General features: G+C 45.7%; 1 protein-coding gene across 2 annotated transcripts in view; it reads right to left on the reverse strand.

Moving 5' to 3' along the window:
* rab27a (RAB27A, member RAS oncogene family) overlaps nucleotides 1-6,203 on the reverse strand; it is a 126,634-nt gene extending 120,431 nt beyond the window's left edge. For both annotated transcript variants that reach the window (XM_041175141.1, XM_041175140.1), the window contains exon 1: nucleotides 6,053-6,203. The gene's annotated coding sequence lies outside the window, so the exon portion shown is untranslated. The remainder of the gene's footprint in view (nucleotides 1-6,052) is intronic.
* Nucleotides 6,204-16,936: the final 10,733 nt, after the last annotated feature.

The raw sequence follows: 16,936 nt of genomic DNA on the forward strand, positions 1-16,936 counted from the left end.
GTAACCGCGCCCCCCCCCCAAACACACCCCCACCCCCAAACACACCCCTGGTTTCTGGGGTGCTTAGCTATTGACGTGTTCAATGATGTATTTTTCCAAGTCACAAGAATTAAAAAGGTGGTGCCCCAAGAAGTACTAAGAGCTGGATCAGCACAAAGTAATCTCTGCACTTGAGAAATTCACAGATAGCAAACCTCAATATTCTTTAAAATAGAATTTTTTGTTTCTGAAGGAAAATTTAGCGTAGAGGAATTTTTTTTTAACCATTTCAGCTCCCATGTATCAAGGATACCTCAATCAGATACAGCAGTGTTCACTGTAAAGCATCCTCACCAACCTCTAAGATCCCTCCCTGGCTTCTCCTTTTAATCTCTCACACTTCATTAATTTTCTCAGTTAAGTGTCCATTTTTTGGTCACACCATACTCCCTTTGAAATAACAGCCTAAACTATTATCCATGCACACTCCACAACTCAACTCCATATCTGCCTCCTCGAGCTAATACACACCTTCTTTTCCCCCACTGAGAGAAATCCCAGGCTGGATCCATTGAGGCAACAGTAAATCAGGAACACTTCACTGGACCTCTTATGTCTGAGGCAAATTCTTCATTGCAACCCGGACCACTTTCCATTTTGCTCATTCATCATGGTGAACAGCGGATAATTGGGATAAACTCCTGGGGCTGGCCGGGGAGGGGGTGTGCAGGGGGAAGGGGTTCCCACTCATTTACCCATTTATAATATTTAATAAAATGTATTCTTCATTGATATTTATCCCATAGTTTTGAGGCAGCACCATGACAAATATGGGAAGCAACGTGCTGCAAAATGGAATGCCAGCATTCCTTTAAAAACACAGCAGAACACTACTGGACTGAGGGGAAAGAATAGGAGGAATTATTGGTTGGTGCATTGCTGGACTTGTTCCATCACTTGCTTACCTTGTGCGTTGGCAAAGGCAGCAATAGCACAGGGGAGGTACTTTTCACATCCGTTCTCCTCCTTCACTGTCAGGAAGATTTAATTATTAAAGGGTGCGGTCTGTGAAGTATCACCATTTTGGAATCTCCGCAAGAGGTGTGGGGAGCACTATTCAGTCGTTATTCCCAGCTAAAATACTTCCCAAATCAGCAGCAAGAATAGCAAAGGAAGTCAATCAATATGATTTTCTATTTAGCCACTCACTTATGGACCCTGCAGCTGATTTCCAACAGTACTCACTCAGACTTTAACCAGCTTAGTACATACTAATTGTATGGGAAGGAAGAAGTAATTTAAATGCATCATTTGCATTCTTTAAATGATGGTCAGCCACAGATTGCCTGGAAACTACAGCACCGAAATCTCAAGCCATCACAAATCATGAACATTCCTGCCATAATAATAAAAGCAAAAATACTGCGGATGCTGGAAATCCAAAACAAAAACAGGATTACCTGGAAAAACTCAGCAGGTCTGGCAGCATCGGCGGAGAAGAAAAGAGTTGACGTTTCGAGTCCTCATGACCCTTCGACAGAACTTGAGTGAGTCCGAGAAAGAGTTGAAATATAAGTTGGTTTAAGGTGTGTTGGGGGGAGAGAGAGAGAGAAGTGGAGGGGGTTGGTGTGGTTGTAGGGACAAACAAGCAGTGATAGAAGCAGATCATCAAAAGATGTCACAAACAACAGAACAAAAGAACACATAGGTGTTAAAGTTGGTGATATTATCTACACGAATGTGCTAATTAAGAATGGATGGTAGGGCACTCAAGGTATAGCTCTAGTGGGGGTGGGGGGAGCATAAAAGATTTAAAAATATTTAAAAATAATGGAAATTGGTGGGAAAAGAAAAATCTATACAATTTATTGGAAAAAAAACAAAAGGAAGGGGGAAACAGAAAGGGATTGGGGACGGAGGAGGGAGCTCAAGACCTAAAGTTGTTGAATTCAACAACTTTAGGTCTTGAGCTCCCTCCTCCGTCCCCAATCCCTTTCTGTTTCCCCCTTCCTTTTGTTTTTTTTTCCAATAAATTGTATAGATTTTTCTTTTCCCACCAATTTCCATTATTTTTAAATATTTTTAAATCTTTTATGCTCCCCCCACCCCCACTAGAGCTATACCTTGAATGCCCTACCATCCATTCTTAATTAGCACATTCGTGTAGATAATATCACCAACTTTAACACCTATGTGTTCTTTTGTTCTGTTGTTTGTGACATCTGTTGATGATCTGCTTCTATCACTGCTTGTTTGTCCCTACAACCACACCAACCTCCTCCACTTCTCTCTCTCTCTCTCTCCCCCGCCCGCGCCCCCCCCCCCACCCCCCCCCCCCCCCCCCCACTGCCCCCCCCAACACACACACACACACACACACACACCTTAAACCAGCTTATATTTAAACTTTCTTGGACTCACTCAAGTTCTGTCGAAGGGTCATGAGGACTCGAAACGTCAACTCTTTTCTTCTCCGCCGATGCTGCCAGACCTGCTGAACATCCCTGCCATCCTAGTCAGCAGCCAAGCCACACATATGAGTTAGCTGATCTCTGCTGGGATGATGGAGGAGGCCGTGCTGTTAGACTGAAGCTCACACTTAAGGGCTCAAGATGCACAAGGTAAAGAAAGAAAAATTAACATCACCATCCAGTTAACAGGAGTGGGTGAACATCAGCTTCAGATTGGCAGACCCTAGAGTGGAGTTGGGTATTGGGTAGAGTAACATGGTGGGAATGCTTTGTGACCTCGACAAAGCACAATGATAGCGGGGTAGAAATTGACTCGTTGCATCCATTTTTCAGACTTAGCAAGGCTCAATTTCAGGGACCAACATCCTGCATGCCAAGGACACCGAAAAATGAAGTCTGACCCAAAATAGGGTCAGGCTATTTTTCAGGTGGCCCTGGTGCCCAACTAGGTCTTAGGCCTTTTGTATCCAAGACACCCTATGCCTGTTTTATATCTCCTGACAGAAATTGGTCAATTGGTGGGGTAGGGCTGGCCTACCCCATTCCGATTGCAGCAGCCAATGAAAGGGAAGCTTTTATTAAAATAAAATTTGAAAAACATCCTGGGACCTAGGAAAACACGAGTGTTAATATAACTAAACACTCGTAGTGATCGTCACCCTCGGCAACCCTGTCCGTCCTCCCAGGGCTTACCTTCAGGCCTCTGGTAGCAAGCCAAATGGCCCAGCATTAGTCATCTTCAAGTCACAAGATGCTGTGGAGAGCTGACAGACACCAGCAGCTCCACACAAAAAAAAATGTTGATGAAGCCTCACGCTAAAGGGCCCCAGGTGCACTTCTACCCCAACCAGTTCCAATTACACCCTTACGAAAATGAATTCAACAAATCATTCATTTGCATACTGACACCAGTAAATCATTCATTCATTTGTAAATCATTCATTTGCATACTGACAACAAATCATTCATTTGCATACTGACACCAGTAAACCAAAAATGACCAAGACAGATCCCAGACTGTCACACTCAAGAAAAAACAGGCTCACTAAAGTCCTTCAGGATAGGGAAAGCAGTCTGGCCAACACGCGATCCCCATTCCATGCTACGTAGTTGCCTCAAAACGCTGCGGGTGGCTCCACAAGTCCCTCAGCTTTTAAAATAAAAACTCCACACCAGCATTGCAAGGCAGCAGCTGACCAATAACTTCTCATAGAAACTTAGGATGGGCAAAGAAAAAAAATGCATCACCACCCACAGCTCGACGACCTTTCTAAGAAAAAAATCCTAAAAATAAATGAAGTTTTGGTCCATCATTCAATGCCAGTACTAACTCATCTGGACCTGTCTGCTCTTAACAGGCAACTTCCCTGCTCTTTGGGAGGAAGAGAAAACAAGTAGGGAAGAATTTTAATCCAGAATTAATTGGAATGTGTACAGCAGCTTCCCCAAGGAGCAGCATAGGTGGCACATTTGGGTAGGGCTGTTAGTGTCAATGTGGGAAGGCAATTATAATAAAAAATTTAAACATATCATGTGGAGTGGTGCAAGGCAAGTGAGCTGTTAATGAGTAATAACAGCCCGCTTACCTGTTGCGACACAGCCGCTGTAGAAATCAGTGACAGGAACAGAAATGTTCTCATTCATCTGTAGCCAGAAAGATCCACAGTCAGTTTAATAAATGTTTGAATTGTGTTTCCACGATGCGCACTGTACTATGGAGAATCAGTGTAAAAACATGCTGCAACAAAAGTTGGTTAATGTTACTATTACCAACCCAACATCTTAAGCAGATCCAATGTGTGTGTTCAACAACTTTATTATCACTGCTTCACAAGGGTTTCCAGATCCAGGAAAGCAGGTAATGTTGATTTTTGGAATAGACTTGAATGAAGTTTATGAAAATGAAAGGCTATGGTTCATCAAGTCATGATGGTTGGAGCATCATGATGAGGTACCTCCTAGTCCTTCTACAAACCAACCCCCGCCACCCTGTCAACAGCAATCAAACAGACCTACACTGTATCAGCCACATCACTTCAGTGGGATCTTCAATGTTATCTTTAGCCAAAGCATTATACGAAATAGGAGTTCTTCACATCACAGCCTTCCCACCAACTACAAGGCACAAGTCAGGAGTGGATGAGTTAAACATGATATGTTTAAATTTTTTATTATAATTGCCTTCCCACATTGACACTAACAGCCCAACCCAAATGCCTGGATGAGTGCAGCTCCAACAGCACTCAAGTTTGACACCATCCAGGACAAAGCAGTCCGCTTGATTGGCACCCCATCCACAAACATTCACTCCCTCCGCCAACGATGCACAGTAACAGCAGTGTGTACCACCTACAAGATGCACTGCAGCAACTCACCAAGGCTCCTCAGACAGCACCTTCCAAATCCATGACTACTACCATCTAGAAGGACAACAGCAACAGACACATGGGAACACCACCACCTGGAAGCTCCCCTCCAAGCCACTCACCATCCTGAATTGGAAATATATCAGCTTTTCCTTCGCTGTCGCTGGGTCAAAATCCTGGAACTCCCTCCCTAACAGCTCTGTGGGTGTACCTGCACCACATGGACTGCAGTGGTTCAAGGAGGCAGCTCACCACCACCTTCCCAAGGGCAATTAGGGATGGGCAATAAATGCTTGCCTAGCCAGTGACACCCACATCCCATGAATGAATAAAAAAAGCCCATACAAGTTACAAATTCTAAACTCCTATATAGATAATTACTTATCTTACAAAGGGCACAACAAACCACGTAGGGTCCTCTCTAAAGGCAGGAATGGATGGTTAGCCAATATTGCAGACGTGTCGAGCACTCGGCATCTTTTGGACCAGTGCAGTTTTTCCCTCCCCACCACCGCCCCCCGCCTCCCCCTTCGAAATGAACTCGGGAGTGTGTCATCAGGGGAGTTGGCCTGACACACACGTGCAATAGACTTAGCAATGTGGTGACTTGCAGAGAAATACTGAAAAACACCCCCAGCATCCTGATGCAAAAAAAAAGCCGGACAGATTGTACAAGAACTGGGGTTGAGGCACCAGCTGGGAAGTAACTCTTTTACGTGGGTTAAAAGGTGCGGTAACATGACCAAGGACATTGATGTAAAACGACAACCACTACGGGCAACGATGAGTCTCTTTGGGGTCAAGTCACTCGGGCGCATGGGGGCAATGAATTTCCATTCAGGCTTACAGCAGTGAAGTGTTCGACCGGTCTGAGCAGAGTTTGGGAAACTGGGAGGAAACAGAACGACAAATTAAAAAGTGCAGCCATAAAAAGACAGAGAAACACAGGTCCGGTTACATTTAGGTGCCTGGCACAGCCCACGTCATTCTTAGCAAGTATAAACCTGTCTATTTCAGGAGGTTCCGCGTCAGTGACAGAAATAAACTTGTGTTCTTCAGGTAATTCTCTTTATTCTAATCACTGGTGCGTCCAGAGAACTTTTTACGAAACGGAATTCAATATTTGCAGCAGCAACAAAAACACTTCATTAAACTGGATTCAAATCTTTCAAAAAGAAAAATATCAAACACCCCAAAAGTCCGATCATTAACGTTTCTAATGGAGCAATAAGATACCTTCTATTCACGCTCTCTCCCCCTGCTGCACTCAGCCAAGTTCACTCACTGGTCACACGCGGAAACAGCTACCGCTACCAAAACTTGCATTTAAATGCACTTCAATGCATCTCACATCCTTCCTCTTCGGGGGTGTGGGGGGGGGGGGGGGTAAAGTATTTTTTCTCCGTCAGTGTAACATCACTTCCCGTAACACGGCTCCACCTCTCTGCTGCAGGAGCTCCCGTACCTTAGCAACCACGAAATGTGCTGCCTGCTGGTGACTCAGTACCGTAGTCTGCAGGGTAGGCTCAGCGGGCGGAGTAGCAGCTCCCTGCCCTCTCTCCTTTAACACATTGGAGTGGGCCCTATTCAAACTTCCAGCTTTTGAAAACGTATATTGCAGCAATAAAACGCATTACAGGTCATGGTAAGGGATAGTCTCAGGGTGTCTGCCCCGCAGAGATCTGTACAAACTGCTTTTCACACATGAGATGCCATCGCCTGTGTACCCATTGCCTTGCTGAACGATGGGCTAAGCCAATGGGGGGATGACTGCCTCCAAGTGCGGCATCAATGCTCGACGAAGTTGAAAAGGGAACCTTTGCATTGAAAAGTACAGAAGACTTGCGTTTTATAAAGCGCTTTTCCGACTATCAGACCTCTCAAAGCACAGCCAATGAAGTACCTTTTGAAGTGTAGTCACTGTTGTAATGGAGGAGACACAGTAACCAATATGCACACAGCAAGCTCCCAGAAATAGTTCTTCCTGCCCCATCACCGCACCCCCCCCCCCCCCCAACCCCTCCAGTGGCTTACAAACTCTTACATTTTTATCTTTCCTCAGTTCTGATGAAAGGTCACCTCGATCTGAAAGTTAACTCTGTTTCTCTCCACAGAAGCTGCCTGATCTGCTGAGTAATTCCACAATTTTTTGTTTTCATTTTAGATTCCCAGCACCCACAACGTTTTGCTTTTGTGTTAGAGATTAACAGAGTTTCTCTCCTGTTATGTTTCTGTATCCTGATAAGCACAGGAAGCTCAAAAGCCTTCTCACTGCTTTCATTCCCCTGTGAGACCTCAGCTCCAGTGATGGTTGTCTCACCACTCAGTGAGATGGTGCAGCCTTCAGGCCCCTCTGCCAGGCTTTTACACATGAACTAGGCTGACACTTCAGTGAAGTACTGAGGGAGTACTGTACTGTCAAAGGCATTGGGCAGAAATTTCCACTCCCGTTGGCAGTGGGAATGGTGGCGGGCAGACAGGGGCACTTAATTTGATGGGAGGCATAAAATCATTTCCCCAACAGTGGGATAAATTGTAGGAATTTCATTCTCCTGACTTCCAAGGTAGATCAAAGCTCTTGACGACCAATGTCGGGATTGCAATTTGCAGACGTTAGCACCTCATGCATGGTCACTAAAAGACCACCTCGCCGGAATTCAGTTCACCCTCCAAATTAAGTTCCCTGCCAGTGGGAAATTAGAATGTGCAGTTATACGACTGTACATAAGCGGCAAGGATCCCGGGTAAGCTTCATCTCGTCCACGACTTTGAGGTCTGTAGATGTTGCTGTCTCCTTCATGGGGACCTCGCATAACTTCACTTGCGTGTCGTTAGCAAATGCTGCACAGAGGCTGGACACGGGGAGGCAACTGAAGGCTGGAAGGGGGTTGGGGGTGGGGGTAGGCTGGAAGGGTGGAGTGAAGGCTGGACTGGGAAGACAGGCTTATGGGGGAAAAGTGGGAAGAGTGTCCGGGAAAGGGTTTAATGTCCGAGGAAAAGGGGCAGGGGGGAGTGTGTCTGGGGAAGTGGGTTGCCTTAGAGGGTGGGTTCGGTGGTGTCGACAGTGGGGTGCTGGGGGTAAGAGGGAGAGGGAGGAGGGAACAGTCAGTCAGAGAGGGGAGTGAAATGTGGTAGGGTGGCAGGTCCATGGTGGGAGTCTGTTGTGAAGGTCTCATGGGAAGGTCATGAAGTGGGACAAGACAGGTGGCTCAGATAATTGGGGGGGGCAGAGGGCAAGGTCAGGGTCAGGGTGAGCAAGGAGATGGTAACAGGTGTTGGCTGAGGGGAGGAAAGACGTGGAGGTGGGTCGTGATAGGGTCCAGGGTAACTGGGGGGAGGGTCAAGGGTGACAGAGGGAGAGGAATGGTGACATTGGGTGGGTCTATAGTGGTGGAGGAAGTTGTTGGGTGACAGGGGAAGGGTAGAAGGCGATGGAGCGAGTTTGAAAGGTGACGGGCAGCATTTTTCAAACTGACATTGAAAATATGGTTAGTTAGTCAGTGAGAGCCCTCGGGGTGGGAGGAGGGTCTTTTTGGGTGGGTGGAGTTCAAGGTCAGTACAAGTGGTTGAATAAAGGGACACCTTAATAATATTGAGGCAACTGGATGTCAAAGATAAAAACAGAATTACCTGGAAAAACTCAGCAGGTCTGGCAGCATCGGCGGAGAAGAAAAGAGTTGACATTTCGAGTCCTCATGACCCTTCGACAGAACTTGAGTTCGAGTCCAAGAAAGGGTTGAAATAGGCTTATTTCAACTCTTTCTTGGACTCGAACTCAAGTTCTGTCGAAGGGTCATGAGGACTCGAAACGTCAACTCTTTTCTTCTCCGCCGATGCTGCCAGACCTGCTGAGTTTTTCCAGGTAATTCTGTTTTTGTTTTGGATTTCCAGCATCCGCAGTTTTTTTGTTTTTATCTTATGGATGTCAAAGATGCTCACTTGTGTTCTCCTCTCTCAGATGAATCCCACACAGCCACAGCTTTGTTCCCGACTCATGGGTCTCATAACATTGAGGTCCCAGCAAGGTGTGGAGCTGCCTTTCATTCTGTGCCATTTGCCAGAGGCAGGGATGAAGGAGGGAGGGAGGTCGATGCCTCCAAGGGGCATGACTGGTGGAGAGCAGCCAACTCACATCGCCAAACCTCCATCCTCCCGGGTGAATGGTCATGGCTGACAGGGGATCATGCAGTTAATCTTTCTATGCTGCCAAGGCAATGGTCTCTCTACAGAGATTCGAGAGTGGTGGAGACAAACGGAAAAGTGTCTGAGTGAAGCTTCTTGCATGTGGCTCTCATCACCCTGGTCAAAGAGCAATGTCTCCATATGCATTAATGTATGAACTGGATGTCCTTTACATGGAGAGGGTGGGGCGGGGATGCCTCTAGATGGAGGCCAGGTGAAGGGCCTTGCCTGTTGGCTTTGAGATGGAGGGAAACCTGAAAAAGACTTGCTCACTTCAATTCGTTCATACATTCACTGAGGCATTGATGATGCAGGCTGCAGCAACCCTGCCTTGGTAATGGCTCACATCCAGATGAGGAGAAGGGGGGGCCCATTGCAAGTTGGCACAAGGCCAAGCGGAGCAAGGGCCTGAGTAGCAAGAGGCAGCAGGGCCTTATGAAGGTCAAGATGATTAAAAACAAGCTACACTGTAACAGTGAGCATTGGCCTGAGCATGGGTCTCTCGCCAGTGGTGCTGTGGTCTAGAAATAAGCAACAGGCAATGCTGAAGACACCCTTGTATGTCCTGGGATGTGGTTGCTCACATCCGCCAGCTTCTCCAGTATGATCTGTGGCTGCAAGGACTCTGGAAGAGTAATGGGAGGCATCTGGCCTGCAGTGAGTGAATGTCTGTCCATTTTAATATGGTGCCAGGACCTTCGACCCCATGAGGTAACAGCAGGGCAGGCAATTTCCGGCCTGTCCTGCCACGAGATTCCCTGGGCTCCTCACTGATGCATAATTAATGAGCTGAACAGTAGAAGATTGCGTGTTCAGCTGTCCTGCTGCCCAGTGGGAATCATGGCGACTTTACTGCTCACCACTGGACTTAGACTCCAGAACGGAAGATTCCACCTGTTGCCTTTCAGTGCAGATGTTAATCTAAAGTCCTGTCTGCACGTTCAGCTGGAGATGAAAGATCCAATGGCACCGTTTGAAGAAGATCAGGGAAGTTGTGGTTAACGTTTAGCCCTCCACCAAACACAGATGATCTTTCTGCTGCTTTTTGGGACCTCGCTGTGTGCAAATTCTGCCCTGCAGTTGCCAAAAAAAATCGATTATTAAGATTATTACCTTTCAAAATTAATTCATTGGCTATAGAAGTATTTTGGAAAATTTTTAAATTAATTCATGGATTGTGGGCTTCGCTGGTTGGGCCAGTATTTATTGCCCATCCCTAGTTGCCTTTGAGAAAGTGGTGGTGAGCTGCCTTCTTGCACCGCTGCAGTCCATGTGGTGTAGATACACCCACAGTGCTGCTAGAAAGGGAGTTCCAGGATTTTGACCCAGTGACAGTGAAGGAACGGCCAATAAATTTCTAAATCAGGACGGTGAGTGGCTTGGAGGGGACTTCCAGGTGGTGGTGTTCCCATGTATCTGCTGTCCTTGTCCTTCTAGATGGTAGTGGTCGTGGGTTTGGAAGGTGCTGTTGAAGGAGCCTTGGTGAATTCCTGCACTGCATCTTGTAGATGGTAAACACTGCTGCTACTCTGCTTCGGTGGTGGAGGGAGTGGATATTTGTAGATATGGTGCCAGTCAAGTGGGCAAATTTATCCTGGATGGTGTCAAGCTTCTTGAGTGCTGTGGGAACTGCACTCATCCAGACAAATGGGTTGTATTCCATCACACTCCTGATTTGTGCCTTGTAGATGGTGGACAGTCTTTGGGGAGTCAGGAGGTGAGTTACTCATCACAGGATTCCCAGCCTCTGGCCTGCTCTTGTGGCCACAGTATTTATATGGCTAGTGCAGTTCAGTTTCTGGTCACTGATAACCCCCAGTATTATGATAGTGGCCTCAGTGATAGTAATGCCATTGAATGTCAAGAGCGATGGTTAGATTCTCTCTTGTTGGAGATAGTCCTTGCCTTGCACTTGTGTGACACAACTGTTACTTGCCACTTGTCAACCCAAGCCTGGATATTGGTCTTGCTGTATTTGGACATGGAGTGCTTCAGTATCTGAGAAGTCACAAATGGTGCTGAACATTGTGCAATCATCAGCGAACATCCCCACTTTTGACTTTCTGATGGAAGGAAGGTCATTGTTGAAGCAGCTGAAGATGGTTGGGCCAAGAACACTACCCTGAGGAACTCCTGCAGTGATGTCCTGGAGCTGAGATGATTGACCTCCAATAACCACAACCATCTTCTTTTGTGTTAGGTATGACTCAAACCAGTGGAGAGTTTTTCCCAATTGCCATTGACTCCAGTTTTGCTAGAGCTCCTTGATGCCACACTTGGTCAAATGCTGCTTTGATGTCAAGGGCAGTCACTCTCACCTCACCTCGGGACTTCAGCTCTTTTGTCCAAGTTTGAATGAAGGCTGTAATGAGGTCAGGAGCTGAGAGAACCCAAACCTGGCATCAATGAGCAGGTTATTGCTAAGCAAGTGCTGCTTGATAGCACTACTGATGACCCTTTCCATTACTTTACTGATGATGGAGAGTAGACTGATGGGGCAGTAATTGGCCGGGTTGGAATTGTCCTGCTTTTTGTCTACAGGACATACCTGGGTAATTTTCCACATAGCTGGGTAGATGGCAGTGTTGGAGCTGTACTGGAACAGTCTTCAGTACTATTGCCAAAATATTGCCAGGGCCCAAAGCCTTTGCACTATCCAGTACCTTCAGCTGTTTCTTGATATCGCTTGGAGTGAATCAAATTGGCTGATGACTGACATATCAGCAGCAGCAGAATTGTACTCGAACACAATCTGTAACCTCATGGCCCCTCATATCCCCCACTCTACCATTGCCCTCAAGCCAGGAGATCAACCCTGGTTCAATGAAGAGTGCAGGAGGGCATGCCAGGAGCAGCACCAGGTATACCTAAAAATGAGATGTCAACCTGGTGAAGCTATAACACAGGACTGCTTGCATGCCAAGCAGCATAAGCAGCAAGTGATAGACAGAAGTCCCACCACATCCAGTGATGCTGGGGACCTCTGGACGAGGCCGAGATGGATCATCCACTTGGCACTTCTGGCTGAAGATTGTAGCAAAAGCTTCAGCCTTATCTTTTGCACTTATGTGCTGGGCTCCTCCATCATTGAGGATGGGGATATTTGTGGAGCCTCCTCCTCCTCCAGTGAGTTGTTTAATTGTCCACCACCACTGGAGCTCTGTCTATCACTTGCTGCTTATGCTGCTTGGTATGCAAGTAGTCCTGTGTTGTAGCTTAACTAGATTGACATCTCATTTTTAGGTATGCCTGGTGCTGCTCCTGACATGCCCTCCTGCACTCTTCATTGAACCAGGGTTGATCCCTTGGCTTGAGGGTAATGGTAGAGTGGGGGATATGATGGGCCATGAGGTTACAGATTATGTTTGAGTACAATTCTGCTGCTGCTGATGGCCCACAGCGCCTCATGGATGCCCAGTCTTGAGTTGCTAGATCTGTTCAAAATCTATCCCATTTAGCACGGTGATAGTGCCAGATAACACGATGGAGGGTATCCTCAATGTGAAGGCAGGACTTCGTCTCCACAACGACTCCTACCGGTACTGTCATAGACAGATGCATCTGCGGCAGGCAGTTTGGTGAGGATGAGGTCAAGTATGGTTTTCCCTCATTGGCTCCCTCACCACCTGCTGCAGACCCAGTATAGCAGCTATGTCATTTAGGACACGCCAGCTCGGTCAGTAGTGGTGCTACAGAGCCACTCTTGGTGATGGACATAGAAGACCCCACCCAGAGTATATTCTGTGCCCTTGCCACCCTCAGTGCTTCCTCCAAGAGGTGTTCAACATGGAGAAGCTCTGATTCATCAGCTGAGGGAGGGCATATGTGGTAATCAGCAGTGTTTGACCTGATGCCATGAGACTCCAGCGTCCAGAGTTGATGTTGAGGACTCCCAGGGCAATTCCCTTCCGACTGTATACAACTGTGCCACCACTTCTGCTGGGTCTGTCCTGCTGGTGGGACAGGACATACCCAGGGATGGTGATGGTGGTGTCTGGGACATTATCTGTAGGGTATGATTATCTGTGTATGACTATGTCAGGCTGTTGCTTGTCTAGTCAGTGAGAAAGCCTTCCCAATTTTGCCACTAGCCCCCAGTTAGTCAGGAGGATTTGCAGAGTCGACAGGGCTGAGATTGCTACTTGTCATTTCTGGTGCCTAGGTCGATGCCAGGCGGTCTGTCGTTTTATTTCTTTGTTGAGACTTTATACCATTTTGATACAACTGAGTGGTTTACTAGGCCATTTCAGAGGGCATTTAAGAGTCAACCACATTGTTGTGGGTCTGGATTCACATGTCAGTCACTGTCTTATGTTGTATAAATCACTGTTTAAATGCAAATTTCTTTTCATTTATTGTCGTGTATGTCGCTTGTCTCAGTTGGTAGCATTTTCACCTTTGAATCAGAAGGTTGTGGGTTTGAAGCCCCACAACAGGACCAAAGCACATAATTCAGACCACAAAGCCAGTGTAGCACTGAGAGAGTGCTGCACTGCCTCTGGATGCAATATTAATACTTTGTGAATGAGCCATCTGGCTATTCTAAGGACACATTCCACGGCACAATTTGTAGAAGAGCAAAAAAGTTATCTTGCTGCCCTGGCTGACATCCTTTCTTCAACTAGCAGAGCCAAAAATATAGTAACCTCGTTGCTGGTTGTGGGATCTTGCTGTGCACAAAAAAGCACTGCTGCACGTGGCCCAGGAACTAAAGTAAGCGTTTCTCAAAGTAATTCATCATGTATGATGTGCCTCGAGACTTCTCTGAGTGATGCGAGATGTGCTACAGAAATCAATTTTTTTCACTTTATGCAAGATTTTTCCACTTAGGAGATTCATTGTTTGCCACTGTGGATTGAATAATATTGAGTGACAGTTTGTTGCTGCAAGTGTGTTCACTTACAGCATCACCACTCAATTTGATTTCAGTCTGAGTTTGTGGATTCTGGACATTAATTTAAAGACTCAATCCGATACAGAAACGTGTTGCATGATTCTCTACCTCATTAGCTTTCAAACCCAGCTTGAAACAAGCTGAATATTTAACAACAAGAATATTGGACTCTTGAGGTTGTCTGCCTCCTGAAAAATTGCTAAGACAGAGTGAATGAAGACCTGAGAAAAAAGAATTAGGATGTTCAGTTGTTGTGCGGAGAAATTAGTCACTTTATGATTGGAATTGTTGATTTATGTTGATCTGCAAGGCATATATTCCATTGCTTCTCGGAGGAACGTTAGACCAATACACTGACAATAAATAGCTAGAAATAATAATACGTTCACAGGAATATTCATTGAAACATAGAAACTAGGAGCAGGAGTAGGCCATTTGGCCCTTCAAGCCTTTTCCGCTATTCATCATGATCATGGCTGATCATCCAACTCAATAGCCTGCTCCCGCTTTCTCCCCATATCCTTTGATCCCTTTCCCCCCCGGAGCTATATCTAACTCCTTGAAAACATACAATGTTTTGGCCTCAACTACTTTCTGTGGTAGTGAATACCATAGGCCCACCACTCTCTGGGTGAAGAAATTTCTCCTCATCTCAGTCCTAAATGGTCTATCTACCCCGTATCCTCAGACTGTGAGCCCTGGTTCTGGACTCCCCCCACCATCGGGGGCATTCTTCCTGCATCTACCCTGTCTAGTCCTGTTAGAGTTTTATAGGTTTCTATGAGGTCCCTCCTCATTCTTCTGAACTCTAGCAAATATAATCCTAACCAACTCAATCTCTCCTCATATGTCAGTCTCACCATCCCAGGAATCAGTCTGGTAAGCCTCCGCTGCACTCACTCTATAGCAAGAACATCCTTCCTCAGATAAGCAGACCAAAACTTGGTGTGGTCTCACCAAGGCCCTGTATAATTGCAGCAAGACATCCCTGCTCTTGTGCTCGAATCCTCTCGCTATGAAGGCCAACATACCATTTGCCTTCTTTACCGTCTGCTGCACCTGCATGCTTACCTTCAGTGACTGGTGTATGAGGACACCGAGGTCTCGTTGCACATTCCCCTCTTTCAATTTATAGCCATTCAGATAATAATCTGCCTTCCTGTTTTTGCTACCAAAGTGGATAACCTCACATTTATCCACATTATACTGCATCTGCCCTGCATTTGCCCACTCACTCAGCTTGTCCAAATCACACTGAATCATCTCTGCATCCTCCTCACAGCTCACCCTCCCACCCAGCTTTGTGTCATCTGCAAATTTGGAGATTTTACACTTAGTTCCCTCATCTAAATCATTAATATATATTGTGGATAGCTGGGGTCCCAGCACCTATCCCTGCGGTACCCCACTAGTCACTGCCTGCCATTCAGAAAAAGACCCATTTATTCCGAGTCTTTGTTTCCTGTCTGCCAACCAGTTTTCTATCCATCTGAACACGCTGCCCCCAATCCCATGTGCTTTAATTTTACACGCTAATCTCTTATGTGGGACTTTGTTGAGAGCCTTCTGAAAGTCCAAATAAACCACATTCACTGGCTCCCCCTCATCAACTCTACTAGTTACATACTCGAAAAATTCCAGTAGATTTGTCAAGCATGATTTCCCTATCATAAATCCATGCTGACTCTGTCCGATTCTGCCACTGTTTTCCAAGTGCTCAGCTATTAAATCTTTTCTAATGGACTCTAGAATTTTCCCCACTACCGACGTCAGGCTGTCTGGCCTATAATTCCCTGTTTTCTCTCTACCTCCCTTTTTAAATAGTGGGGTTACATTAGCTACCCTCCAATTTGTAGGAATTGTTCCAGAGTCTATAGAATCTCGGGAGATGATCAACAATGCATCCACTATTTCTCTGGCCACTTCCTTAGGTGCTCTGGGATGTAGATTATCAGGCCCTGGGGGTTTATTGGCCTTCAATGTCCTCAATTTCCCCAACACCATTTCCCTACTAATACTGATTTCTTTCAGTTCCTCCCTCTCACTAAACCCTGTGTTCCCCAACATTTCTGGTATGTTATTTGTTTCTTCCTTTGTGAAGACGGAACCAAAGTATGTATTTAGTTGGTCAGTCATTTCTTTGTTCCCCATTATAAATTCCCCTGTTTCTGACTGTAAGGGATCTAGATTTGTCTTCACCAATCTTTTTCTCTTCACATATCTCTAGAAACTTTTACAGTCAGTTTTTATGTTCCCCACAAGCTTACTCTCGTACTCTATTCTCCCCTTCTTAATCAATCCCTTGGTCCTCCTTTGCTGTATTCTAAACTGCTCCCAATCCTCAGGTCTGTTTTTTTTTAACCAATTTGTAAGCCTCTTCCTTGGATCTAATACTGTCTCTAATTTCCCTTGTAAACCATGTTTTGGCCACATTTCCTGTTTTACTTTTGTGCCAGACATTCAATTGTTAAGAACAAAACAAAAACAGAATTGCCTGGAAAAACTCAGCAGGTCTGGCAGCATTGCCGGAGAAGAAAAGAGTTGACGTTTTGAGTCCTCATGACCCTTCAGAACTCCTTCAGTTCTGTTGAAGGATCATGAGGACTTGAAACGTCAACTCTTTTCTTCTCCACTGATGCTGCCAGACCTGCTGAGTTTTTCCAGGTAATTCTGTTTTTGTTTTGGATGCCCAGCATCCGCAGTTTTTTGTTTTTATCTCTTTATTCAATTGTTAAGCTTGGTTATTGAAATTTTCAGTATTAGTTGACCTCCTGTAGCATTGCTCATTGACAATAGTTAACCAATTATATTTTATTATTTGGTTACATATTTCTTGCCAACCACTAATATTATTTTATGTTAGTAGATAATGTAAGTAGAAAGTAAATATTGAACCAGTCCATTCTAATTCATACTCTACCATTGTGGTAAAACACATTGGAAAGGAATTTTCTTTTGCAACCAAAGTAAAATCCATTGAAATTCTGGTGTGCTCCCTCTTTTGGGTTCTGATGCCATTGCTTGTCAGGGCCCTTAGTTACCAC

Source organism: Carcharodon carcharias, chromosome 26, assembly GCF_017639515.1.
Source record: "Carcharodon carcharias isolate sCarCar2 chromosome 26, sCarCar2.pri, whole genome shotgun sequence".
NCBI classification, from domain to species: Eukaryota; Metazoa; Chordata; class Chondrichthyes; order Lamniformes; family Lamnidae; genus Carcharodon; species Carcharodon carcharias.